The sequence below is a fragment of the Solanum stenotomum genome, chromosome 8 (genome assembly GCF_019186545.1).
Source record: "Solanum stenotomum isolate F172 chromosome 8, ASM1918654v1, whole genome shotgun sequence".
Taxonomy (NCBI): Eukaryota; Viridiplantae; Streptophyta; class Magnoliopsida; order Solanales; family Solanaceae; genus Solanum; species Solanum stenotomum.
This window is the reverse complement of record NC_064289.1, coordinates 52,871,663-52,894,250: the sequence shown is the minus strand read 5'-3', so window position 1 is coordinate 52,894,250 and position 22,588 is coordinate 52,871,663. Positions and strand designations below refer to the sequence as shown.

Sequence of the window (22,588 nt, the reverse complement as noted above, 5' to 3'; positions counted from 1 at the left end):
TTGTCTTTTATTTTTCTCCCACTTTTGAAAGGAAAAATTAGACGAGGATTGCTCCATAAAACCCTCCAAAGGCATCCGGGGCAAGGGAGAAATGAGAGGGGGGGAGATTTACCGTGCAATAAAGGTCTAAGCCTAAGGATTTTACCATTCTCGTTTATCAAAGGTTGCTTCCACGGTAACGGTCCGATCCATTATAAATAAAGGGTACCTCGCGTGGAGTCCCAAAAGTCTGAAAAGATGGTGCAAGAATATTAAAATTTGAGCATGAAAATTTTTTGCTTAAATTCATTTATGGGGAATACTGACATCAGCCCGCCATAAAAGGAGCCTTCCTACTATGGCAGTGCCTCTATAGTGGTCTGAGTCTCGCTATAGCGGGACCTCAAATTTTAGCACCCTAATGAATACGTCATCTTTTATTTTCCTCCCACTTTTGAAAGGAGAAAATAGATGAGGGCTTCTCCAAAGACACCTAGGAGAGGGATATATAAAGGAGGGAGAATTACTATGCTAGGGAAGTGAAAGTCGTTAGATTTTCCAATGTTGGTTCATGAAAGTCGCTTTTGTGGAGTTGAATTCATAGGAAAGGTTCATACGTTGTTGCTTGGTACCCAGATAGGCTATATTTCTTATAAATGTGTAATTATACATCTTTTTACCGCATTCTATCTTGTAACTATATTGGAGACTACATGCATAGGTCTTCAGGCACAGAGTTTGGTTGGTTAGAGATTGTTGTTATGTTTTGTTAGGCAGGGATGAGGAAATAAATAGCAGGTAGTGCTCTACTTCGTGATAGTCTTGGGTTTCCTTGTTATGATGGTTATATGTTCATAATTTATATATGTATAAATGTTTAATGCTTGTAGTATCATTTATGCAATGCAAAATAGGGAGATAGATGAAGTGACATCATGTAGGTTATCTCATGCAATAAACTTGTGATTTTGACTTGTGGTTTTCAAGTGGTCTTATTTATTGTGCTATGTGATTATGGATGATTGTTTGTGTTTTCTAGTTAACTCAGGTACCACTCCTCGTATAGGATATCCCCACGGTTGGTTCAAACACCACACCTAGTATACGCTAATGGTTGGCTCGGGTACCACACCTAGTATGTGGATATCCATATATAGTTGGATCGGGTACCCCACCATACACTAACTAAGGATGACTCGGTAGAACATCGGTATACTAACATTTTTGTTTGGTTCCATGAGAGGAAAAACTATGTGATTATAGTTTCATGAGTGGACCTGATATATTCTTGCACAATGTAGTTGTTTCGTGTTAGATCCATGAGTGGTTCGGTTACTTGAAAAGTGAGTTGATCATAGGTCTGGATTGTATGTGCCCATATGGGACATTGATTATATTACGTTAATTCAGGGTAAGGACTGGGAGACTACATGCTACTTGTGATGGTAAAGGTAGGTTAATTAGTTAATTGCATTTAAATTCTTAGGATTATTCTTTAGATTTGTCTTAACTACTGCATTGAGTTTATGGTGACCCAATTCTTTAGTTGCCTAAATTGTGTCTCTATTTTTCATGAAACTTCGGTTGCACTGAGTCATGGATTTAGTTTTGCTAAGGATGAGTTAGCCTAAGGCCCCGATTTCATATACTATTCCAAACAGGGGCTAGGGAGTTGGCATGAGTAATTGTAAAGTATAACAAGTTAGTTGATAACGCTCGTGATGGCCTAATATTCGTGAACATTAATGTGGTAGAAGGGTTAAGCTACGATTGTGTAATATTATGATGTTCTAGGTAGGCTAGGAAAGCCTTAGGGTAATGTAATTAGAGTGTTTAGTCATGGTATTTATTATGAAGGGTAAGAGTATATGAATAGAGAAGTGAGATGGTGTACTCCCATATGAAATATCTTTTTTGATTTTCTATATTATATTATGCGGTAGGTTCAGATCAACCGATGATACTTACCAGTACGTGTGTCTGTACTGATAGTATTCTTGTTATGTCACTTGGCATAGTATGGTTACAGGGTCAGTGATGTCTCATAGGTGAAGACAACGATGATCTCCAACAACTTCCATAATTCTTTTTCTTATGGTGGAAGTTGTATCGTATTTTCTTGTATAAATTGTACCTCCTTAGTAGCTCTTGTACCTATTTAGACTAGTTCCTTGTGTTGTGTATTTGAGTCTTTCATAAAAGGAGTTATTTAGAGCTTGGTTTTTGAAATTATGTTTAGTGAGCCTTTAGTAGTAAATTATTTCTTCTTCTATCTAGGTGTCAGATTAGGTGCCCGCATGGCCCGATGGGTTAGGTCGTGACATCCGCAGATTCAAATTCAAGGGAAAGATTCATCAGTTATTACTTGGTGTCCAGGTAGGCTATGTTTCCTTCAATTGAGCAGTATAGGCCTGTCTTACATCAGTATATCTTGTAGATATTCAGAAATGACATGTAAAGGACTTCGGAAACGGGGTCTGGATGGTTAGAAATATTGTTATATGCTATTAGGGTGGAGATGAAGTAATGAGTAAAGGATGGTTCTCTTGTTCTTGATTGCCTTGCGATCTTTATTAGGATGGTTGTACGTTTCTGATTATGTGTGTATGTGTCTACGACTTGTAGTATCATTATGCAAGGTATGGTAAGGAATACATAGGAAACATATGTAGTTAAACGTGTTAACAATCTCATGCAATGAATTGGTTATGTGACTTATGGTTTCAAGTGTTATCATTCGTGATGTTTGTAATTGTGCATGATTGTATGTGTTTGATGGTTGGCTCGGGTATCATGCTCTGTACAAGATATCTCCACAATTAGCTCAAATATCACCCATGGTATATACTAACGGCTGACTTGGTTACCACTCCTGGTAGAGGGATATCCACATATTGTTGGCTCAAGTACCACATTGGTACACTAAATACGGATGGCTCGGGTACCGCGCCGGTATGCTAACCATTTGAGTTTGGGTCCTATCAGAGGTCCAAGTATGTGTTTATAGTTACATGAGTGAACCTAGTTTACTTTTTCATAATGTAGTTGTTGCATGTTGAATCTTTGAGTGGTCTGGGTTACTTTGAAAGGTGAGTTTATCTCAGGTCAAACTTGTATGTGATCATGTGGGATATGGATCATATTACAATGAGTCAGGGTAAGGACTAGGAGTCTAGGCTATGTGTTACTTGTCAAGGTTGAGGTATTTTAAGTGCTTAGTGAAACCTGGATCCTTAGGGGTTATTCTGCATAATTATTTTCACTATTGGGTTGAGCTTATGGAAACTCAATTCCTTAGTTGTCTAAATTGTGTTTCTATTTATCCTTATTAAATCATATGGTGTTTAGTTTGGTATATATGAGTTGGTATAAGGTACTAGTTTCATGTGCTGCTTCAAAGGGGCAAGGGAGTCGGCATGAGTGTTTGTAAAGGATAGTAGGTTAGTTGATAGTTATAGTGGTGACCTCGTATTTGTGGATATTAAGGTGGTAGAAGGGTTAGGCTATGATTTGGCCTTGTGATGACCAAATATGTTTTCGAAGTATGGTGTTGTAGCTGAGGGGCAAGGGATTAAGGTGCATTATTAGTCATGGTATTTACCTAGAAGGGTAAGGGTATGTGAATAGAGAAGTGACGTGGTGTAACTTTCATATTGCATTACTTTTCTTATTATTGACACTATATTATGTGGTAAGTTCAGATAGACCGATGATGCTTACCAGTATGTGTTGTTTGTACTAATACTACTCGTGATATGCCACTTGGCATAGTCTAGTTGCAAGGTCACTAATGTTTCATAGATGACGATGAGGATAATCTCCGATAGCTTTCATTGTTTCTTCCCTGTAGTGGGAGTTGTGTCTTATTTTCTTGTATAAATTGTACCCGTGAAATATCTCCTGTATCTATTTAGACTAGTTCCTTGGGAAAAAATTATTGGTCTCTTTTAAATATCCCGAAGGCTTTTAAAGTAATTAAAGATGTTTTTATATCCTTATAGGATGTTAGATTTTATTTCATTTATTTTTTGAATGTTTCAACGAGTTTGGGTGGTAAGGGTTCTCCTATCTGAATGTTAGAGTAAGTGCCTACACAACTCTATGGGTTGGATCGTGACAAAAATGTGATTATCTAGCGGTTTGAAAAGTATTAACTAACCTTTGGAAAAATTATATAAGAGAATAGCCATTGAAAATATTTTTTAAAAAATAAACAACTTAAAGTAATTTGGAAAGAGTAAACTTTTGTCAAAAATGACTAGGTACAATAAGAAATAACTAAATAATACAAACAAAGAAATTATGCAACCCAAAATAGAAAATCATAAGCTTTGAGTTTCTGCTCAAAAGTAACATAAAACTTGAGATATTTGACCCAATACATAGTTTCTGTACTCATGGATTAAGTTTTTGGGCCATCTGTATTTTAGGTTTTGCCCCATTCTTGTATATACAGTTTTACATTCACTTAATACTAATGTATATTTCCATGTATCTTTTGTATATTGAAAATATATCTAGTGTATACAACCCATTTTTGGCCTCCGAAACCTGTATATATCTAGTCTAACACAACTCTTAATTAAATTATGGGAATTAAGCACTTCTCTTTATAAACTAAATTGCAGTTAACATAATTAAGCAATAAAATCATACTCTAAAGTACATCTAATAAAAGAGAAGCAATGATCTTAGATTAGTTAGACTCAAATTAGGTCAAACATTCAAAAGAGTTCTCCGGTGCACCATTACAAAGAAATTAAAATGGAATAGGTGATTGTAAACTCTAAACTTAAAATTCATTATTTTACTGGTATATAAAATATCGATGGCAGCATTAGACAATTAAATATTTATGAAATTTAGATGATTAGAAATAACTCTTAGCTTAGATAGAAAATGTTGTCGCAATGATACTATATTGAACCAAGTTGTCAACATTCACATATTGTTTATCAGATTATGCTAGATGTAATGACTCAATCTAGTCGTTATGAGTAGGCCAATAGTAAATGAATTTTCACCAGAAAACTTTTTGGATAGTGACTTCAATTTTTTTGGCCAGGCCACTCTTAAACGGAATCTGTGATAGGTGAGGTCTAGGACCATCTGAGAATGGGTGAGGTGTAATGTTGAGTCTTGGTTGCCATATTCCTATAGTGAAGACATTAACCAGTTTATAGGGCTTTACAGAATAGAAATCAGGTGATAGAACTCTCAAAATTGATCTTGGCGTGGAAAGGATATGTCAAGATGTCAAGGGAATGGGTTGATTAGTTAAAAAGTGACCTTCCTCGGATTTATAAGTTTCTAAAGTTTTGCCTCTTCCACTATAGTGGGAGGCATCCTGCTATATCGAGGTACAGATCGCTATATTAATGGGCTCATCCCGCTACAGTGGGTCGAAATGAGATTTTATGCAGAAACAACCCCAAAACTCCTATTTTCTGTACTTATGTTCTTGGAGTAGGGAGGGGTAATTTAGGACAATTTGCACTTGTTTTTCCACAGAATTCATCGATAAAGGTAAGATTCTGACTCCCAAACCTTGTGCATTGATTCTTAACCATAAGAATCTAGGTTATTGCCCTTGGAGGGAGGTTTTGACGTGATTCCATGATGGAAAAAGCCCTAAGTTAGGAGGAGATAATCATATTTTGGCCTATGGGTAGGATTTGTTGATAATCCGAGTAAATAATAAGCCATTAGTGATTGATTGTTGCTTCTATTATTTGTTTTAGACCAAGGACAAGTCAAGGCACTTCAAAAGGGGAAAGATATGATACTTTAGAGTTTACAAGAGACTTAATTCGAGGTTAGTGATGAATTTATGTTTTTGGTTTATGTATGTATGAATGTCTACTACTTTGCAATATCATTGATGTAATGCATGCTAGGGAATACATAATGAGACATATAAAATGACATCATATTGATAATCTTATGAAATGGAGTTGTTATTGTGACTTGTAGTTTTCAAATGGTATCGTTTATTGTGCTTGTGATTGTGCATGATTATTTGTAATTATTGGTTGGATCATGTGCCACGCTAGTATACTAACTATGGATGGCTCGGGTACAATGTTGGTACACTAACAGTTTGGGTCACATGAGAGGACCAAGTATGTATTTATGGTTTCATGATAGCACTGGCATTTGCATTTGTGATCATATGGGACATGAATTAAGGTATTATTGTTTCATGACATGTGACTGAGAGGTTATGTGGTTTGATAATTGTTGTTATATGTATTGTTTTGTGTTACTACATTATAGTGAACTAGTAAAATTATCCGAGCCTTGCGCGAGAATTTAATATCACGAAATTTATAAAATAATACTTAAAACCAGTCAGTCATTCAAACTAAAACACTATATTATCTTACATACAAGATTACGTAGTAACGAACATTAATAATGTAAAGGAAAATGATAAATATAACATCTTATCATTTATCCTTCAACCAATCATCTTTAAATTGATTTTATAATTTATCCTTTTGCTTCCGGAAAGTGTTACTATTTGATATTTTTAAATAATCATTGGTGAAGGGATAAATAAATTTTAAAAGGCTGAAACAGTGAACAAATATTCTAATTCTAATGAGGAGAAAGTTCAGCCTTGCCTTTTGCTTTACATATATCATTTTAAAGTTCCCCATTTGAATGTATCATAATTAATAATTAGATGAAAAATTATAGGGAGAATGTATCATGTTGGACAACAATTCAACTTATTATATATGCTTGAAAGGGAAAAATACTACACAAAACTATTCAGTTTGTTTGGGTGTTTTTTAAAAACTCAACATACTAGAGTGATGGAGTTCAATTTGAAACTATATTTCTATTCCAATCGCAGTGTCGAGAAACACATTTATTATTTCAGGAAAAGTATTTACAACTTGCAGTAAACTTGAAAGTTCATCCATACTTCATATTGAATATGAGAAATTAATTTATTGTGTAGTTATCTATGTATTTGGGATTAAAAGAGGCTCCACTATAGTCATATTCCTCTATAGGTCATCCGGCACATCCTTGAATCCATGTAAAAAGTTTATTAATTTTTGTCTTCGTTTCGTGGTTCACTTCGCACATCAAGGTGCGATAGAATTTTTAAGGTCTTTATGTCCTTACAATGACATGCCAAATTTGAATTTTGTCTTCAAGACATGGTATTATAGATCTTTAAGGAATTTTTTATTGTACCTTCAACTATTTCAGTAGAGAAAAGTTGTGTGAATACTCAAGTAACATGTGTTATTTAATCTGTACTAATAAATACTTATAATAATAACTTTGTAGAGACATAAACAACAAAGTTTAAAACATGTACTCAAAAGCAACAATTAATATCATAAACATAATTAATGACTGTAAAAAAAACATGTCAGTATCTAACAATAGAATGTAACAGAAAAGAAAAAATCGAGCCCACTGAATGCACAATGTCCCCTTAAAGAAATTATCCTCTTCAAGTACCCGAGGTTTGAGGGAATAGATCCTCTCAGGATAGAACGATTCTATTGACCAGTGTATTGATACAAAAACAATGGTGTCAGTGAGCCACTCAACAGTAGCAAAGTACACGAATATTTAATTGTGCATAAGAAGAAGAAGAAGTTTAGAATTTTAGTTGTTTTAAAATGAGAGTAAATCCCTATATTTTTAGACAACAAAGGGTAGTATGAACAAATGTTTATTGTGCCTTATCGGAAAGGTCAAAACTTTTTGGAAAAGTTACAACCTTTCATAAAAGGCACAACTTTTCATAAAAGTCGCAACTCTTTATATAAGTCGCAACTCTTCATAAAAGTCACAATTTTTCATAAAAGTCACAACTTTTTATAAAAGTCACAATTTTTCATAATAGTCACAACTTTTCATGAAAGGAAAGGTTAGTTTTGGAAATAAATAAATTAAAAGGGAATTCTGGTTTGTGGGGACACCATGTAGGAAGGACTAAGGTTCTTTTTTTTTTTTTGTGTGTGTATATATATATATATATATATGATTGTTTGCATTCATATCTTGAACTAGCTGTGTGATCCTACCAATACAATGTGATTTGTGTACTAATATTGCACTTGTTCTTTTCTTGTTGAGTATAGGGCATCTTTCAACTAATTATCTAAGACCTTACTTAACGGACGTCTAACTCTGAATCCAAGGGTGAGCTACATCTTCCAAGCTGCGATGGGTTTTTTTGCATCTTCTTATCCATCTTTTAGACATAGATATTACACTTTTGTTTTATGTTAGGTTCGTGGTTGCATCCTAAGTTTTGATAATTAGAGTTTTGGTATGCTGACTTTTAGTTCTTAGGGGATGTTTTCTGCATTAAATTTTATTTGGACTATTGGGTTGAGTTTATTGAAACTTAATTCTTTAGTTGTCTAAACGGTTTTCCATATTTTTATATGATAAAATTGGTTTTATTAAATGGTGGTGGGTTTGCTTTGTGATAGTCTTTGTTGTCCCACCAAGTAGTTTAGTGTGGGTGCCACTCATGATGGTTGGGATTGTGATAAACTTCGTATGAGAGTCCTAAATTTGTAGATCTCGTCATACCAAAATGATTCCAGTAGAACTCTATGGAAACGTACGGAGACGTTTGTACTTTTCTATTAGAGGCAACATGAATTAAGAAAATTATATTTCTTTCTTCCTTTGTGCTATAATTTTATTTCGATTGGTATATGGCGATGCAAATTGGTATCTAACTCTTCCACTCATCTGTTCGCAGATGGTTGACACTTGATGTAATGGCACAAGGATAGCAGCTTCAGTGGCACAACAAGCAATTGACCCCGCAGTGAGAGGACGTGGTAGAGGGAAAGGCATGGGCAGGGGCAGAGGAAGAGTAACACCCGTGAGAGGTGGAGCTTACGCTCAGAATGTAGTATCAATACTGACCTCATACTTTATTCCTTTATTATTTAATAATATAGGTACAGACATTTAACATTTAGGCCGCGGTTATGACGATTTCTAATCTGCTCAGTAGTAATTTTGGTGAGTCCTCATCATTTGAGGACGACCACTATCTTCATTTCGGTATTATATTTTTAGTTTTCAAACAATTAGAGTTAGTTAGAGGCTTGTCCTAGCAACTCACTGGAGTAGAGGCTATCAGAAGTCAGTTTAGCTTCAACTTATGTTTATTCAGATACTTGTTTTCTTAAAGTTGTGTGAGCTTTAATAGACTATTTCAGTTTAGCATATGTATTCAGTTATTTACAGTAGTTACTTTTACGTTTCTTAGTATCATGTTAGAGTTTAGACCATGGTTTAGCTTGGGGTCACTTGTGCTTCTAAGCACCGGCTTACGACTATGGGGTAGTCTTGGATCGAGACACTTATTTAGTAAATTAATTTATATGATATTTAAGAGTGAAAAAAATAAGTGGAATCTGAAAAAATATTCTCTAAAGTTGATGTAATTGTTTCGGGTGTATTACATACTTGTATTGGGTGCTTATGTGCTCCCTAATAAAACAAATAAAATACTCCATTTCATTACATACGTGTGTCAAGTTGAAAATTAAAGCATAATCCCTCTTGGAATATTGAATATACTAAAAAAGTCAATAAATATTAGATAAATTCATATTACAAAAACTCACCATCTCACAGAGCTAACCTTGATGTAAAATGTAAATGCACTAAACTTGATAAAGATGAAAATATAAAATAAAATAAATAAGTGTATAGTTGTTTTATTTGATCCATCATGTTTACACTGTTTACTACTTCAACAAAATATTTCAATTGATTTACCATTCTAGACAACACAAAGCATCATTAAAGACTACAGATAAAACAAACGAAAAAATATTTGACTTTATAACATAAAACTCCATGACGTTCCATTTTGTGGACTAAAACCTCATATGAATGGATATTTGAAGACTAACAAGAAGAAGACTTAATAATAAAGACAACCATATTAGATACTCGATCACTAATAAAGACAAGTATATCTCCAATATCAAGAACTTCAGTTACCAACTCCACGAGAATTATCAGTTCAAGAACTCTCATCTTCTTCTGGCTCAGGGACAACATTTAAATCAAACTTTAAATGCTCACCCAAAATAGCAATTTTTGTTTCATTTAAAATTTTCTTTACCCGCAACATCATTGCCACCTTCTGCTCCTCCATGTGTTTATCCGAAGGTATTTCTGAGCCAGGGTGCATAATCTTATACATTAATATTCGTCTTCTTTCTTTCTCGTTAAGTGCTTGCAATTCTTTGTAAAGATCTTCAAGTGCCACAAATCCAATTGATATGCTCTCAGCATGATCACGTTGGCGATCTTCTACTTTTACTTTTAAAAATTTATCAATTATTTCTTCTATACTTGTGGAACCACAAGAAAATGGTTTTCCACCAGGTGAAAAGAGCATAACCCCAACTTCATCCCCACTCCGGGTTGCAAGCTTTTCTGCATCTTGGAACAAGGTCTTTTTCCTTTTGGAAAAGCTTATTGTGCGTGCTCTCTCAGACTCAATTAACTTCATCTCGATCTTTTGCTTACCTTTATTGATCTCATTTTCCATCACAGAAGAAAATAGGCGATGATTTTATTAAATAAGGTTGAGCAATTCTAAGAGGAACAAATGTATAATTTATAGTAGGTGTGTGAGTGCATTTGTCACGAGTATTCTAACATTAATTTAATATTTTCATACCATAAGTCTTATTGTTGTCACATGTATTATCATTTTTTATATTATAACTCTATTTCACGTGTATTGTCACGTTAATTTGGTGTTTTTAAAATTACATGAATCTATTACGTGATTACCATGGTTTCTAACAAATGTTGTCTTCTTGTTTATTCGAATGTAATATTAAGTAATAATGTTGAAATGAATCTAAAGATAAATGGAAAATAATTTGTTATTTTTATTTGATATTTTCATATTACGAGTCTATTTTTTGTCACGTGTATTTTTATATTTATTTATTATTTAAATATTATGAGTATATTTGTCAAGTATTTGTCACAATTATTTAGTGTTTTTATATAATGTGAATTTATTAGGTGATTACCATAATTTCTAACGAAAGTTGCCTACCTATTTTTCTACGGCAACTGCAACGTAATAATGTTGAATTGAAACTAAAGATAAATGAAAAATAACATTGATTTAATTTATTTACATATATAATGTTCATTCGAAACGGGAGTCTTAAATCACTAGTGAAGTTTTCTATTTGACCTATAGGACACGAACTCGGGCTTCCGAAGTGGGCACTAATACTTGCATTAGGATAGGTTGCCTACCTTCCACCCCTTAGGTGCAGTCCCTTTTTTGGACTCTGCTAACGCATGAAACATATCAGATAGAGAGTTGTATTTTTTATCTACACTTACATTTTATTATAATGTGATTCAGGAAATAAATCTCAACAATTCCAGCTATATAAAACATTATAAGATGATTTTACACCTCTAGTTAGTTACATTTATTGTTATTTTTTAAACCTTGACTGTTCTAAATCAAGTTGTTGAACTAATTACTTCCTTTTTTGGCATTATTTTTTATCATTTTCAATATTATTTTTGGAAGATTTTCTTTAAGTAATATTGATAAATTTGCCCAATCACATTAAATTCATAATATTGTGCTCTTTAATTCACTTTAGATCTGTAGTAAAATTATTCCATAAAAACTGCATGTCTTTTATATATTTCATCAAAAATACACAAGGTATGATTTGACACCGGATTTATTTTAGTACTAATTCTTATATTGACAATGCTTGTTGGATAAACAAATTCTTAGATCTTATTTCTGATATCTTTCTCAACTGTCGTTTAGATTAGTCTCGATTTTCAATTGCATGATTTTCATTTATAAACATAATTGAAATTGTTGTACACAATGGGTGTTGTGTCATAGTTTTAAGACTTTAGAAATATTCTAACTATAAATAATCTAGAAAAATACTTCGAAATAATCGTCACTTAATTTTTTAAACAAATTAAGGAAACTTAATTTAAAAGGACTCTAAGAGATTAAGTCTTTAAAAATTAGAGAAAATGGGTAAGAGGTTCTTGTTACTACTTTAAAAAGGTATTATAATTTGAATTAGCCCCTCGTGCGAATTCCCAAAAGTCCAAAAGCCTAGTCTAAGAATTTTTAAACTTTGTTTCTATTTATCATGATGAACTTGGATTATTAAATGGTGTAGGGTTTAGTTTGGTATGAATAAGTTGGTCTAAGGTGTCAGTTTCATGTGTTGCTCTAAAGAGGCCAGGGAGTTAGCATGAGTGTTTGTAAAGGATAACAGGTTAATGGATAGGGCTAGTGATGGCCCAATATTTTTTGGGCATTAATGTGGTGCAAGGGTTAGGTTGTGATTTGGCATTGTGATGGACTGATATGTTTTGGCAGAAGGTGACATAATTAAGATGTACGGTATTAAGGTGCGTTAGTCATGGTATTTTCTATGAATGGTTAAGAGTATGTGAATAGCCAAGTGGGATTGTGTAACTTCAATATTGCATGACTTTTATCTGATAATCTACATTATATTATGTGGTAGGTACAGATCAACCGATAATGCTTACTAGTACGTATTTTTTTGTACTGATACTACTCTTCATATGCCATTGTATATAGTCTGGTTGCAGGAACAATGATATTTCATAGGTAAGGGTGATGATGATCTCCGATGACTTTCATTGTTCCTTCCTTATAGTGGAAGTTGTGTCTTATTTTCTTGTATAAACAGTACTCTTGTAGCAGTTCCTGTACTATTTAGACTAGTTCCTTCGAAAATTTGGTTGGTCTTTGGTAAATATTTCGAAGTCTTTTAAAGTATTAAAGGTTTTTCATATCTTTATAGGTTGTTAGATTTTATTTGATTTATTTTAGGGATGTTTTAACAAGTCTTGGTGGTAAGGGTTCTCCTATCTAGGTGTTAGAATAAATATTTTAATGGCCAGTGGGTTGGGTCATGACAACTTGGTATCAGAGCTCAAACTACTGATCTCCAACACAAGAGCAAATGTCGAATAGAGTCTTGAGGATTGGTTTGGGTACGTCAACATTTAATATTTAGGGGAATATGAAGCTTTCTATGAATCTGTCTCACTTCTTCACTCCTTTGTGCGATTTGTATCTTGTAATATAGGTTGAGTCTAATTTTTATCTTTGAATTTCAATTGGTATCTTGACAAAGTTATTCAGATGTCGTTGTTATGGCTGAAGGGACACAAGCAATGAAACATTGGAACCGAGAAGGTTCCAATTGTACAGCCGTAAGGGTTATGTGAATGCATGAATGGTCAGTTAGTGGTCATTCATGACATGAATATTATGTCATGAAATTGATCAATTTTATATTGCATGCTCAATAGTTGTTGTTATGTGCATTACACGATTTGAATAACTATGTGTGGGTTATACTTGCATGAATGTTTGAAGTTGTTGTGTGATTATTGAACATGTTTTCTGTATTTCGGTCCTGAAATTTTATGGCCATGAGGCAAGGTGTGTATTATACATGTCTGGGAACGATCTTGGGTTATTTTAAAACTGGAATGAACTTATTGTTGGTAAAAATGATAAGGGGTATAATTAATTATGATTGTGGCAAAACTCTAGTTTTGGAATTGTCGGTATTGGTTGGGAACCATAGGGAAGAATTAATCTTCTTTATGATGATTATGTGCCTTATTTTGTGTTGTTGGGGGAGATCCTTGAATCTAGAATGAGGTTAGGAATTCAAATGACAATAACAATTGTGTCTGGGAATGGTCTTGGGGTTGCATTGTTAAAGTTAAGGTATTTTAGTTGATACATATATGAGATAGGGTAATATTGCTAAGGTTGTGAATTGTGGCAGAAACTCGTCGGATTTCCATAGCGGACACCAGACCACTATAGAACTCCCTTTACGGAGGGAGGTACCAATCTATAGGGTAAGTCTCTATAGCAATGCCAAGATACTATAACGCACCCCGTGATAGCGTTCTGTATGTTCCTATCACGAGAGAATCAGAGATCCAACTTTGTTTTCCCCTGCTTTGCATTCCCATTTCCATTTCAAATTCCATTACATGTTCGGTTCATTATAGAAGTGTGCACAAACTAAACTGACCGATAAATCAAACCAAAAAGTATTATTGGTTTATCGTTATTAGGTTATTGGGTTAGCATTATTTAATGGTTTTATAAAAATATATGGGATTATCAGTTCGATATTGGTTTTTCAATATTGTGTTATTGGGTTAACCGATAACACATTAAGAATATAATAATTTACTATTTTAATTTTTAGTCATATATTAATATCAAACAAAAAATTATTAATATAATCACTATATTAAACTATAACTATAAGAACCCTACATAATTAACAATACTTAACTCCACTCTCTACATTTACCCTTTAAGTTTTAGTATTACTTTAGTCTTTAACTTCACAGCGTCAAAACCTAAATAAATAAGAACCGTGATGGATAGGATTTGCAATGACGACGACAAGTGTTAGGCAATGGCTAGGGTTGTGAATTATGACTTATGAGAATTTGCTATACCATTACTACTGTCACGCCCCGAGCCTACACCCTGGATGTGGCCGGCACTCGAAGACCATTGCTGGCCCCAAGCGAATCCTTGGCCTGACTTTCTTAATACAGCGGAAACCTAACTCAACAGAATAACTCCATACAATGCAAGGACATAAAACAACTTAACTGATAAAATCTGGCCCAAAAAGGCAACTCGAGTCTCAAAATAGAATATTTACATATATACATAGATGAGAGACTCAATACTAACTGACTGACTGTCTATGAAGCCTCTATAACACTGAGATGGATGTTGGGACAAACCCAGCAACATCCTAATAAAACAAAACTAAGAGAAGAAAATAACTGAGTCCTCCGGAATGCAAAGAGGCTCACCACTGACTCGAAAGTGCTCAGTTGGATCAACGGCGTGCTGGATGTTGATTCTGGGTACCTGCGTCTGCATCATAATAAGATGCAGGCCAACTAGCATCAGTACATTGAATGTACGAGTATGCGAGTTGGAAAGCTAAACAACAACTTAAGCTTGAAAGGAGTACAAGAGAACAATTACCTTGGCTCTGTTCGACTCATGGATAAATGAACTCAAATGTAAAGCAGTAAGACATATGCAATACATATAAAGCTTGTAAAACAATGTAAACAACTTAGCTTGTTAATGATAAAACAATCACAAACTCAACTTTACTTATATAAAAGTAATATAGCTTTTGTGGGAGATTCTTTAACCGACAACCACCACTATGAGCCCTAGTGATGATACAACGTTTTACCTCACGTTGCCCAAGGACCATCCTATACCTTGCCGTGATATAGGACCTTACTTTACTTAGTAGATCCACTAGCTTAACTTACGTGATCATCTAGAAAGAATGACCCGTCAAGTCCCATGTTGGCTACATGGTTCTTATGGAGAGTTGAGTTAATATGAACTCGCGTCCCCAATTCGGTGCTCAATACTACTCCCAAAAATACTTTGGCTCATAAGTGTTTTAAACACATCTTTCTTTAGCTTGAGATAATTGCTCAAAGCTTAGCCCAAAGGCTCTCTTGGAAAACATAGTTCCTTTCTCACTCAAATGTAAACAAGACATTTATAAACTTCTTCGGGAATACTTAGTTCCCTAATAACTTTTGAGAAATGAACTTGACTCTATACTCTTGACTTAACTTGAAACTCAATACTCTTTACTTAACTTGAAACTTGAGCCTTAAAACGAAGTTAAAACGTTTAACAAAGACTCTAAAAAAAACTTTAAAGACTTGCTTGGACTTGTTTCTTAACTTCTAGACTTGACTCTGGCTTCACTTAACTTTGATCCGAACTTTCCTCGAATTGGATTATGAATTCAAGGGTAATGATCTCATGTTTATGGATGAGTTCTTGATGTTTAGACGTACCTTGGAGTGGTGAAAACAACTATAAAACATAGGTACATTACCAAGGAACATGTATGAAAAAGTAGGGAATGAAAGGGAAAACTTAGCGTCCTTGGCGCTCTGAGAGGTGCGGGGCGCCAGACCACAAAGTTCAGAAGGGCCTGGTGGGGGCTCTGCTAGGCGCGCCGCCCCAAGGGTTGGACTTCAGAGTCCCTTTTGGGGCGCGCTGGTTGGCGCGCCTTTTCCCCGAAAATTTGACTTTTCTCCTTTTTTTCCAACTCTAAACCACCTTAACCTCAAAGGTTCCAGTCCCAAACACTTGGAACCATAAAACCCCCTCAACATACACTAGATTTAACCCGGAAACACAACCGGAAACATGCCCCAAAATCAACAACAACTTCAACAAACACATTCAATCTTTTCTGGAAATTAAACGAGTTTGGCGTGTGGGGAAAGAACCAACCCAACACTATGAACTCACATACCTAGTAGGGATCACCCCCGATGATATCCACGACGATCTTTGACGGAACCTTGCTTGATCTTCTCTTTCTCCCCTTCTTCTCCTCTTTACTCATAAACCCTCACTCTCACTCTTTTAAAAAGGGAAATACTGATCTAAAATCAGTCTAACACCTTAATATATCCAAAAGAATTGGTTAGGGAAAAGACCAAAATACCCTTAAAATTTCCGGACGGACTTCCCTACCAACTGCCCAACTTCCAAAGGGCATAACTCTCTCATACGAACTCGGAATCGAGCAAACTCGATGGCGTTGGAAAGATAATTCCACAAGCTTCGCAAAAATAACTGGAACTACACCTATCTAATCTTGATCTAGAAGTTATGACTGTTCAAAGTTGGCAAAAAACTTACCTTTTTCCCATACTTAACCAAATTTTCCAGATTTTTAAAATTCTTTCCAAAAATGACTATTTCCAATTTTTAAGCTTCTTCCTAGTTATCAACTTGCAAGATGTCACAATATCTCCCCCTTGGGAACATTCGTCCTTGAATGAGGTTACTCTTACAAGGCTAAGGGTGTAACATCAATTCAAACATCCAACAAGCAATCATGCAAACAACAACAACAACAACATGCTCACTACAATTTAAAGAGCACTAAGAAAGAAATTAGGACCTTGATCTGCATTTCCTCTGGATTCAAAGAGATATGGGTATCTCTTATTCATGTCCTCTTCGGCTTCCCAAGTAGCTTCCTCAACAAATTGGTTCCTCCAAAGGACCTTAACTAAGGCTACATCCTTTGTTCTCAATCTGCGAACTTGGCGATCTAGAATGTGAACAGGAATCTCCTCATAAGATAAGCTATCTGTGATCCTGATATTCTCAGTAGGTAGGATCAATGAAGGATCGCCTATGCACTTCTTCAACATGGAGATGTGAAATACCGGATGAACCGCTGCTCGTTCCTGTGGTAACTCCAACTCACAAGCAACATTGCCAATCCTCTTGACTATGCGATAAGATCCTGTATACCGAGGACTAAGTTTCCCCTTCTTACCAAACCTCATAACCCCCTTCATGGGTGAAACCTTCAAATATACCCAATCGTTTACTTCAAACTCTAACGCCCTTATCCTAACATCAGTGTAGGATTTTTGACGACTCTGTGCCATCTTCAACATCTCTTGAATCACTTTCACTTTCTCCATAGCTTGGTGAACTAAATCTAGTCCTATCAACTGTGCTTCACCAACTTCAAACCATCCAATAGGAGATCTACATCTTCTCCCATAAAAAGCTTCATATGGAGCCATCTGGATGCTAGAGTGATAACTGTTGTTGTAGGCAAACTCAATGAGAGGTAGGTGATCATCCCTATTACCTTTGAAATCAATCACACAAGCCCTCAACATATCTTCTAGAGTCTGAATAGTGCGCTCTGCTTGCCCATCAGTCTGAGGATGAAAGGCAGTACTTAAGTTCACCTTCGAACCCAAGCCTTTCTGAAAAGATTTCCAGAACTGTGCACCCCTATCTGAAATAATGGAGATTTGGACTCCATGAAGTCTCACTATCCCTTGAATATACAATTTGGCATAATCTTCTCCTGAATGGGTAGTCTTTACCGGTAGAAAATGAGCCGACTTTGTCATTCTGTCGACAATTACCCAAATAGAATCATGTTGTCTGCGAGACCTTGGCAACCCTGTGATGAAATCCATATTTATCATATCCCACTTCCATTTTGGAAGTTTTATCCTCTGAGCCAAACCACCGGGCCTTTGGTGTTCAACTTTCACTTGTTGGCAATTTGCACATTTAGCAACAAATTTAGCAATGCTCTTCTTTATGCTATTCCACCAATAAACTTCTCTCAAGTCACGATACATCTTTGTGGAACCCGGATGAATGGAATATCTGGAGCTATGAGCTTCCTCCATAATCCTCTCTTGGAGTCTATCCACCATAGGTACACACAATCTACCTTGATATCTCAATACACCATATTCCCCTTATTCAAAAGATAATACTTTTTGCTTTTGAACATTTGCCTTAAACTCAAGCAAAATGGGATCTTGATCTTGTTTCTCTTTCACTTCTGACACTAGTGATGACTCGGCCCTATTCTCCACCGCTATTCCTCCTTCTGCAGAATCTATAAGTCTGACTCCCAGGCGTGCCAGTCTGTGCACATTTTTTGCTAACTCTCTCCTTCCTTGTTCAATATGGGCGATGCTACCCATAGACAACCTGCTTAAAGAATTAGCAACAACAATAGCCTTACCTGGGTGGTAAAGAATACTCAGGTCATAATCCTTGAGTAATTCTAACCATCTACTCTGTCTGAGATTAAGCTCTTTCTGAGTAAGTACATATTGAAGACTCTTGTGATCAGTAAATACATCAACATGCACACCATACAAGTAATGACGCCATGTCTTCAAAGTGTATACAACAGCAGCTAACTCCAAGTCATGGATTGGGTAATTCTTCTCATGAACCTTCAATTGTCTGGAGGCATAAGCTATAACTTTGTCATTCTGCATTAAGACACAACCCAAACCAACTCTAGATGCATCACAATACACCACAAAACCTTGAGTACCTTCTGGTAACGTCAAAACAGGAGCTGTAATCAATCTCTTTTTCAATTCCTAAAAGATTTTCTCACAAGCTTCAGACCATTGAAATTTCACTGTCTTCTGAGTCAACTTTGTCAAAGGAGATGCAATAGAGGAGAACCCCTCAACAAACCTTCTATAATAGCCAGCTAAAGCCAAGAAACTCCTAAGATCAGTTGGAGATGTGGGTCTAGGCCAATTCTGCACTGCCTCAATTTTTTGAGTATCAACTTTAATTCCATCACCAGACATAATGTGGCCTAGGAATGTCACACACTCAAGCCAAAACTCACACTTAGAGAACTTGGCATACAACTCCTTATCTTTCAAAGTCTGAAGAACTATTCTGAGATGGCTAGCATGATCTTCTTCATTCCTTGAATAGATTAGTATGTCATCAATGAAGACGATAACAAACATATCTAAATAAAGTTTGAAGACTCTATTCATAAGGTCCATGAAAGCTGCCAGTGCATTGGTCAAACCAAAGGACATGACCAAAAACTCGTAATGAGCATATCTGGTTCTGAAAGTTGTCTTTGGAATATCACATTCCCTTACTCTTAACTGGTGATAGCCTGATCTGAGGTCAATCTTCGAAAAGCAAGTGGCACCCTGAAGTTGATCGAAAAGAGCATCAATCCTCGAAAGAGGGTACTTATTCTTGATGGTAACTTTGTTCAACTGGCAATAATCTATACACATTCTAAGGGAACCATCTTTCTTTCTCACAAACAAGACCAGAGCGCCCAAAGGTGAGACAATTGGTCGAATGAAACCCTTATCTAGGAGATCTTTCAACTGCTCTTTCAACTCTTTCAACTCTGCTGGTGTCATTCTATAAGGCGGAATAGAGATAGGACGAGTATCTGGAATGAGATCTATGCCGAACTCTATTTCTCTCTCAGGAGGAATTCCGGGTAGATCATCAGGAAAAACTTTTGGAATCTCTCTTACTATAGGAACTGACTGAAAATGAGGTATCTCAACACTAGAGTCATTAACTCGGACTAAGTGATAGACACAACCCTTCGAAACTAAATTTTTTGCCTAAAGGTACGAAATAAAATGACCCTTAGGCACTTCTGAACTACTACTCCACTCTAAGACTGGCTCATTCAGAAACTGAAACTTGACCACTCGAGTTCTACAGTCTAATGATGCATAACAGGCATGAAGCCAATCCACACCTAAAATGACATCAAAATCTACCACGTCTAACTCAACCAAATCGGCCATGGTGCTCTTATGGTTGATAGAAATAAGACAATCATGATAGACTATTTCTGGAAGAATAGATTCCCCAACAGGTGTAGAAACACAAAAGGGTTCACAAAGTCTTACAGGAAGAACCTCAAACTTATTTGCAACATAAGGAGTTATAAAAGATAAACTTGCTCCTGGGTCTAGCAAAGCATACACATCAAAAGCAAAGACTTTAATCATACCAGTGACAACATTTTGAGAATTCTCTTGCTCATGGCGACTGGTGATTGCATAGAAGCGATTTGCTCCTCCGCCTGTACTAGAAGTAGCTCCTCTAGGTGCCGTCCTGTCTGGGGAAGCAACTGAAGAAGATTGGGCCCTACTGCCCAGATTTCCACTACCTTGCTTAGTCTTAGGGCACTCCTTCATGAAGTGGCCCTCTTGTCCACACTTAAAACAACTTGTCTGGCCTTCACGACATTTACCTGGGTGGGTTCTACCATACCCAGCACATGCAGGAAACAAACTACCTCTTTGTTCCACACTACCTGTAGACTGTGTTGGTCTAGCCTTGAAGTCCTTTGAATTTTGGCCATTATGTTCACCTCTGTATCTCGGTGCAGATGCCTCAGCAGATGATGGAGCAGGTCCCTTTTGCCTTTGTTGGAAGGACGGACGATTTGTATTACCTTTCTGCTGCCCGGACCTATTACCGGTCTTAGCTTTCTTATTTTTGATCTTTTCCCTGTCCTTCAGCTTCTCTTCCTCAACCTGCTGCACATAAACCATCAACCTTGATATGTCCATGTCCCCAATAAGCATTGCAGCCCTACCTTTTTTACTCGACACATAAGATAGCCCAGCAACAAACAAGCTCATTCTACTCCTCATGCTCATAACCATCTCTGGAGCATAGCGGGATAATTGTGTGAACTGCAAACTGTACTCTTGACCACTCAAAGTTTCCTGCTTAAGTGTAAGGAACTCACGTACCTTGGCCTCTTTCAATTCTCGAGGAAAGAAACGCCCCAAGAAAGCTTCATAAAAACAAACCCAACTCGCAGGTGGTGCACCCACAGCTCTGCCCCCCTTCCACTGGTCGAACCAAGTTCTAGCAACATCCTTCAATTGATACGCAGCTAGTTCAACCCGCTCAATATCTGCCACATGCATCACATCAAAAATCTTCTTCAATTCCTCAATGAAGTTTTCTGGATCCTCAGTAGTGCTCGAATCCATGAAACTCGGAGGATTCATCCCCAAGAACTCACAAATCCTTGACGTGTCAGCTCCTTCATGTCGAGCTCCCCTTTGCTGACCAATCTTATTAGTTACAGCTTGACTCGAAATTCTAATTGCCTCTCTGAACTCGGCATTAGAAACTTCCCCTTGATGTTGTACTCCCGGGGAATAGGTAACACTTGCTCCTCAACATAACATCTAGGAAGACGCCCTCTGTCAGCTCTTTCTGGAGGCATGACTATCTGAAACACGCGCAAGCATGAATTAGAAAGAAACTCTTTAGAGATAAACTCTAACGCACAAGATGAGTGTGAAAGAAGTGAGAAATCTTACTAAATGTTGAAGCCTCCTAATTATAGATGTGGCGCGCTTCACACCGATAACTAGGACTCTACAGACACGGCTTCATAGAGTCCCTAGGACTCTTGAACTCTGTGCTCTGATACCAAGTTTGTCACGCCCCGATCCTACACCTTGGACGTGGCCGACACTCGAAGACCATTGCTGGCCCCAAGAGAACCCTTGGTCTGGCTTTCTTAACTCAGCGGAAACCTAACTCAACAGAATAACTCCATTCAATACAAGGACATAAAACAACTTAACTGATATAATCTGGCCCAAAAAGGCAACTCGAGTCTCAAAATAGAATATTTACATATATACATAGATGAGAGACTCCATACTAATTGACTGACTGTCTATGAAGCCTCTATAACACTGAGATGGATGTTGGGACAGACCCCGCAACATCCTAATAAAGGAAAACTAAGAGAAGAAAATAACCGAGTCATCTGGAATGCAAAGAGGCTCACCATGACTCGAAAGTGCTCGATTGGATCAATGGCGTGCTGGATGTTGATCTTGGGTACCTGCGTCTACATCATAATAAGATGCAGGCCAACTAGCATCAGTATATTGAATATACGAGTATGCGAGCTAGAAAGCTAAACAACAACTTAAGCTTGAAAGGAGTACAAGAGAACAATTACCTTGGCTCTGTTCGACTCATGGATAAATGAACTCAAATGTAAAGCAGTCAGACATATGCAATACATATAAAGCTTGTAAAACAATGTAAACAACTTAGCTCGTTAATGATAAAACAATAACAAACTCAACTTTACTTATATAA

The 22,588-nt window shown here is 36.3% G+C and overlaps 1 protein-coding gene across 1 annotated transcript in view; it reads left to right on the top strand.

The window, feature by feature from the left end:
- Nucleotides 1–9,901: 9,901 nt before the first annotated feature.
- Nucleotides 9,902–22,588, top strand: part of LOC125875249 (outer envelope pore protein 16, chloroplastic) — a 239,923-nt gene continuing 227,236 nt past the window's right edge. Inside the window, exon 1 of the mRNA XM_049556353.1 lies at nucleotides 9,902–9,907. The gene's annotated coding sequence lies outside the window, so the exon portion shown is untranslated. The remainder of the gene's footprint in view (nucleotides 9,908–22,588) is intronic.